Consider the following 7,485-nt stretch of genomic DNA (forward strand, 5'->3'; position numbering starts at 1 on the left):
CCAGTGTTCTTGGTTTCTGTTAGTAAGATTCTTATGTTTGCCTTTTGCCATCTGGAAATCTCTGGTGTTAATGATCAAGCTGTCCCTGGTTGGAGCTTGATCCTCCTGTAATTCAGTTAGCCTCTGTCAGCACTCCTAGGAGTCCAACTCTCACCTGAGTTCCAGTGGTCAGAGCACTCTCTGCAGGCAAGCTCTCCTCTTGCAGGGCAGGTGTCAGGCATTCTGGAGCTCTGATCCACCTCCTGAGTTCTGGGGTCGGAACCCTCCCTGTAGGCCAACTCCCCTCTGGCAAGGAATGTGCCCAGGGGTGTGGCTCTCAGCTCTGCCTCCTGATTGAAGATGAAGGCCTGAGGAGACCCTGACCAAGAAGCTCTGTTGCTTCAACCACCCACCCATGTGCTCTCAGGTGATCAGGAGGTCTTAGGTGTGCTAGGGGTCCTGTGGTGTGGAGAGTCCTCTGGTGCCCTAGATGCCCTTGGCGGGGGTTCACGCAGAACATGGTAGGGCTGGCCCCGATCTGAATGGATCCCAGCCTCTGGTTGGGTGGGGTTCCTTTGTCCCTGTTCCTGCCGGCACAAGACCCTCCATGATTCTTTGGAGTTGGTGTTGCATTCCACTCACCCATGATCCCGAGGCTCTGAGGTGTGGAGAGCACTCTGGAGCCCTTACCGGCCTCCACTGGGCTCAGAAGGAAGATAGTGGGGCTCTTTTTTCCTTTTTGAAAACAGGCTTTTTTTATATATCTATATTATCAGACTAGCCTCGGATTTCAATCTTCATGTCTTAGTACTCTGAGATTACAGGAAAGCGCCATGTATAGTTTTACAAATTTTAAAATAAAGCCTTATATTATCTTTTCTAGAGTTATTAAAGTGTGTGTATTCTATACTGACTTCCCTATGATAAATGAAGATAAGACTGATTTTCCAGGAAAAAACTATTCTGGTCAATAATTTAATGAGTTGGTTCATCTTCATTCTGTCACTGGTTGTTCAGGTCTCTTATCTGAAAAATTTGAAAATAAATATGCACACAGCTTTTCAAAAGAAGCAAGGTAACTACATTTGGAAGAAAGCCAAAATGACAATACAGGTTATAGAGGGAGACACTGTCAAAAGTGACCAGCATCCACAGAGTAAGAGTCATCCAGTGCCTTAAATGTTGTCCATGGATACCTTTTAAAGGACTGAAGAGAAGAAGGTTAGTTACTAAAGGATATGGTTTGGATGGTTCTCTATTTTGATTGGTAGATAAGGTTACATAATGATTCATCCACTATACATATCCCTTCCCATATAATTTTTATTTTAATTATATTTGAATATAATTGTGCATATACATAAGATGGTATATAAGGGATCTCCCTAACAGGTTACTAGAGGATTTACTACAGATGTACCCCAAACCAGGTATGTCTGGATTCGTCCTTCAATTCCACACACCCCAATAATTTTGTATTGTACTTAAGGAAAAACTTTCCAAAATTGGTTGATTCCAAGGAAAGAGAAACTCATACCATTTCTTTCAGAAATGGCATATGTATAGTCAATGCAAGTGAGAGAGGTAATGAGCTTTGGAAGTTTCTAGGTACATTGTTTGAAGAGTATGTGTAGGTGAAGAAAACATTTTGCCAAGAACATTATTATAACCTGGTGTGTGTGTGCTTAATATAAGCAAGACTGGAGCCCCAAGATAATCTCCCTCCTATGTGTGCCTCAGTTCTGTCTCCCTGTATGACAATATTTGAAATTATGAGCAGCATGTTTTTCTTTGAGGAACCTTTTTTTTTAATCTCCTCAAAAAGAAGGTTGCTCCTTTAAGTGTCCGTGTTTTGGAATTCTCTAATGCTGTTACAACATTGAACCAAAAAAATTACTGAAGATATGAATTGATAAATCAGTTATAGCTATTATCTTTTTCTTCCTTTCTGTTTCTTTTCCTTTAAGCTCAAAGCATCATGTTTAGATGAATTTTTAAGGATTCTGTTATGTAAATTTTATCTGATCCTTAACTTCTTAGTTCCTAATTTGGGCTTCATCTTTGCTCTTATTTTGTGTACAGATTAAGTTACCTGCCTGTACTGGTTAGCTAATTGTTGACTTAACAAAACTAGAGTTAAAAAGGCTGTTGAAGAGTCTCTTGGGGCATTTTGTTTAATGATTAAGGCAAGTAGGCTCAGCTCAAATATGGACAAGTGGTCCTGGATGTTATAAGAAAGTGTCTAGCAAGTCATGAGGATAAAGCCAATTATCAATATTCCTTTGTGGCTTCTGCTTAAGTTTCTGCCTCCAGATCCCTGCCCTGAATTCCTGTTCTGATTTCCCTTCAGGATGATTGTAATTAAGGCACATAAGCCAAATAAATCTTTTCTCCTGTTACATTTGTCATGATGTTTTATCACAGAAGTAGAAAGCAAAGTAAGACAATGTTTTCTCGTTTCACTCTATTTTTATGATAAAAAAAAAAAAAAGTCTGACCAACAACTTGGGACTAAAAGAGATTATTTCAGCTTAAAAATCACAAGTATCAGTTTATCATTGACTGAAGTTGGGTCCGAAACTCAAAGCAAGAACTAAAGCAGAAAACATGGGACAAAACTGCTTACTGGCCTGGCTTATGCTCAGGTATGTTTCTACATAGCACAGGGATACCTGCCTAGGGATTGTGTGACCATAGTCAGATAGGGCATCCCATGACACTTATCAATCAGAGCAGTCTCTCAGAGACATTGCCACAGGCCAGTCTGGTTGAAGCACTTCGCTCATTGAGGTTTTCTTCTCCAGGTTACTCCAGGTTGTTAGATGACAGTAAGAGCTAAACAGCACATGCATTTATCCAGCCCTTTGAATTCCTACACCTAAGAACTATTTACTTGTCTTGTTTTGCTATCAATAAACAGGTTTGTTTGTCTTACCATAATCTCACTGCATTTCCATCCTTATGTTTAGATATGACGTCATGGAAAACACAAGCTGCCAAAAGCCAACAGTCTACCTTCTAAGTCTTTATTTGAATATGTATCTTAGAACACTTAAGGTGAGTAGTATTAAATTAAATAAACCCTAAGTCAAGAGAAACTGTCTACTTGATGCATACATAATAGATATCCTCAGGGCTTTCAAGGTTCCCCTTCCATTATTATGCACCAGGGCCATACCAGTCATGTAGGCCAACTTCTGTGGTAATTGATAGGAAACCAGAATAATCTATTCACACAACAATATTTACCACATTCCATTCAGGACCGGGGGTCTGATGGGTACTGGTTATTTATTGAGTAAGATGTAACTCTAAATTATAGTGTAGCATGGCTAGCAATGCAACATGTGGGCTTGACCCAACCATTTAGCATACCTAGGTGCTTAGTATTTTCATTTGCAAAGTGGAAATGTTTAAAGTCTTTTTTCCCCAATTAATTTCGGGGGTTTTGATCATTATACTGAGATATCCTTTTTGCTTACTTTGACAGTGGTTTGACTTTCAAACTCCACTTTTTAATTTTTTTTCCAATACCAGCCTTTTGATGAGGACAAATACTTTTTGTCCTCAAACCTCAGGAAGTAAAACTGAACATCTAGAAAAATATATAGCTTTCTAGGCAACTTACCCAAACTAGACTCAAGAAATTCAAAAAGCAAACTTACAATTTGTTTGAACAAAATAGTTATCCAGCTTTTGAAACACTAACTTTCCATTGTACTAGTTTTTTAGCTTGTCTTTTAAAGTAGCAAATAAAGGAAAGAAGAAAGGAATATTTTTACAAGAGCAATGTTCATCTTAATAAACCCAACTTCATGAGAGAAGTCAGTGCTTCCCTCGCTCTTTGAATAAATTTTATAATGCACATCTCATCATTCCCCACATCACAGCTGTATGTTCAGTTACTATTGGAATTTTCACCTTGAGAGGATATCTTGATGTGACAAAGCGAAGCATAAAATGTGATTTTAAAGATAAATACTTTTGTGGAACTCTGCCAAGCATAATCCCATTCCATACCAAGCTGTATATAGATTTGAACTTCTAAGCAAACAGATGAGCATGTTCCCAGCATTATGTCAGTGTGAGTGACCCAGAATACCAAATGTGTAAGCAATTATCCACACAATTCAATAGTTTAAAGTGCAATCACTGTGTGACAAGCACAGAATATAGTAACCAATATGTAGTATTGTATGAGTAGTCACTGTAGAGTTTCACAGAAGCAACCAGCAGTGCATGCGGAATATATATCATCAGGACAAAAAAGCTACCGCATACATACATACATACATTTGTGTGTATACATGTGTATGCACATTGTATATATTTGTATTTTCTTTAACTTAGTGATGCTGAAAGAATCTTTATTCTCCTAGTAAACTTTGAAGACATGTAGAGCTTTATAGAAATACTTGGTGTAAAGAGACATAAAAGGGCAATCTGTTGGATTTTAGGAACATTGATATTTGAAAAGGGACTCTGCTTTCATGAGACTTACCATTGCTGAGAAGAATCAGACCTTGGAGACCTGACTACCTTGCCTGCCCTGAGTTGCACATTTATGTAGCAGGCCACAAGTGAGTGGCTGGCACCCTCACTATTCAGGAGAGGCATCTGACCTGCTCACCTTCACAAACTGCCTCAACTACTTAGCCATTTAGATTGGCTACCAAAGATCAGTTTGTGGATTAATTGAAACCCGTCATAGCCCTATTTTATTAACATTGCAAAAAGTACCGTTTTCTTATACTCAAACACTAACTATAGAAAGATAAGGCCTGGCCTGACATGGAAGCAACATCTTCAGAAACATTAGCCAAGTACCAGAGAAGATAGGAACAAGGATTTATGGGCTTTTCAAACATTTTAAACTGGGAGTAGACATCTCTGAAGATACCTTGAACATGAAATATGTGGGATGAATGTTGAAATTTATTAAGAATATTTTTCTCAGAGAACTTTCCTAGAACTTTCAGAGTGTTGAATTTCTTCCATGTGCCTTTAAGAGCTTGTTGCCTGTGTAACTGCTGTTCTCACGATGCAGTGATAGCTCACACTCGTGTAAATGTTCCCATTCGTTGTGACCTCTTCGCAACACTTCCATTAGAACAACTCATTTCCTAAGAGAGGACAGTAGTTTAATAGAAAATATGATCAGTTTTATCCTTTTTAAAACTATTCCTTTGTTATTTTATATTATGATATTGTCGGATCGTGAAAGGCAGCCTGTTTTCTGGTTGAACTAGGTTTAAACCCTGGAGGGAGACACAGCAGATAACTCTGCAAGGGACAGAAAGCCTGTTTGCCATGCCCCCAGATACTAGGTTCCTAATACAAGACCCCAGCTCCATAATTCTGTGGCCATCAGTCATGTAGGGCAACTCCCCAAGCTCCCGCTGTTCTGTCTGGATTCCACCCCACAGGTACCTGGCAACAGCTAAGTAGGCCTGGCCCACTCTAAAAGAGGCTGCTTTGCACCCTCCTCCCTCTCTTGCTCTTACTCGCTTACCCTTGCCTCTTGCTCCCTTTCTCCCCCTCTCTCCTCCTTCCCTTCACCCCTCTCTCCATGTGGCCATGGCTGTCTTCTGCTTCTCTAGTCTCTCCTTCTCTCTGCCTTTCTGTCTCTACTAACCTCTTAGCTCCCCTTCCCGACATGACAATAAACACCTTAAAACCATGGACTGCCTCTTCTTATTGGGATCCACTGTGCTGGAGCAATGGAGCAGGTCTTCCTCTAAAGAGCCTTGTCAAATCTCCTGCAGGAATGCTTCTCCAAGCCATCAACCAAGCAAGCAGAGGATACTCTCCTCTCAGCAGGAATCAGCCAGAGAACCCTCCTCCTGCCCCTTTTCCTTTGGCCCCAGGCCAGAGCCAGCCCCACAGACCCCCCACTCTGTTCTCAACTCTTCTACGATATCCAGTAGCATCTGCAGTGTCCAAGAGTTAGAATCTGCTGTCCCTGGCCTCCATGCAGGCCCAGGGACCCCCGAGCCAACTCCGGCAGGTTCCCCCGGGACTTCAGACTGCACCTTCCCCATGCAGGAGTGTGCTCAGTCAAACTTCCCATGTCCACCTTCATTAGCTAGGCTAGGGCCTAGCCCTGTGGCAGACCAGACTCAGGCCCACATTTTAACCCACATGATAAGATTATATAATTTCTTCCCTTTTCTCCATCCACACCCTCCCATATGTCCTTTCAGTTTCTAAATCATGTAAGTATTGAGTTAATAAAATGGACTTTAAAATATTTTTAAAGGAAATTAAACATTTACAATCTAGACTTTGATAACAAGACAAAATAAGTAGTATTTTCAACTTTTAATAAAAAGCAAAAAGTAGAACTTTTATATCTTAGAAAACAAAGAAAACCTCAGAAATATAATTTCCAATGAGACAAATCTCAAAACTGCTCAAGAAGTATAATTCAAGTTAACCAAAGTCAAATTAAGAGATGAATATTGTATTGAAAATCTATCAGTCACAATTTCAATTCTGACCTAAAACCCAAATCACCGGCTGTGTCTTGGTTCCTCTGGACTGTTTTGCAAACAATCTTCATGCTGTTGTCTTGAACTGTTTCTGAACAGAAGAAAACTTTACATTGGCACCCCCACCATGCCTCGTCTCTATTTTTGATTATGTTGTGGTAGAACTACACTGCCATTCTGTGTTATCAATTGTGTAGGTTTGGCTTATCAATTTTTATTAGGTCAGATATGCTTACTTATTAGTTTGTGCGGCCATGTGACTAAGCCATACATCTTGAAAAAAAATACAGGCCATTCAAGAAAAGAATGAATAAATGGATAGAGAAAATATGTAGATGTTTCATGAAAAATAGCAACACTCTATAGTCAGATAAATATGCAAGGTCTTAAATTAATGAGACTGCTGACTAGACCTGAAAAATTCACTAGGTTTTTGGCATGAGAATCTTTCGATGGGGTAGGACAGAACTTTGCTGTTGTAAGGTAAGACCTTGATGTCATGGTGAAGGAACTTGCTGTTACCCATACTAATGTCAGGATTATAAAAGAAATAAACTCTAAAATAAGAATATCAAAATTAGCTGAAAAAAAAAAACTGTAGGATTGATAGCTAGGTCAGCAATCAACCAACCAAAGAAATAAACAAAAACAGCCAGTTTACAAACACTTTTCAGATTTCACCTCCTATTTCATAGAGAAATATAATATGCCTGATAGTAATAGTAATTAGAGCTTTTAATTTCTTATCAAAACAGTCTGCCTGTGGCCTTGCACTGAGCGCCATGAGGCTGCAATAATGTAGGGAGTTGGACCCAGTCTTTATCACCAAATATGTGGTGCTGCCTCTTCCGGCCGGACCAGCACCGGGGTAGCTAGAGCGCAGGGTCGGCTGACACCCACCAGCTACCCACGACCCCCACCACAGGATTTTGAGACTGCTGGTGAGTGGAACACAGCTTCTGCTCCAGTCCAATCACGCGGGACCTGAGACTGCTTTGGTTGGGGAGGCAGAAAT

The sequence above is a fragment of the Mus caroli genome, chromosome 17 (assembly GCF_900094665.2).
Source record: "Mus caroli chromosome 17, CAROLI_EIJ_v1.1, whole genome shotgun sequence".
NCBI classification, from domain to species: Eukaryota; Metazoa; Chordata; class Mammalia; order Rodentia; family Muridae; genus Mus; species Mus caroli.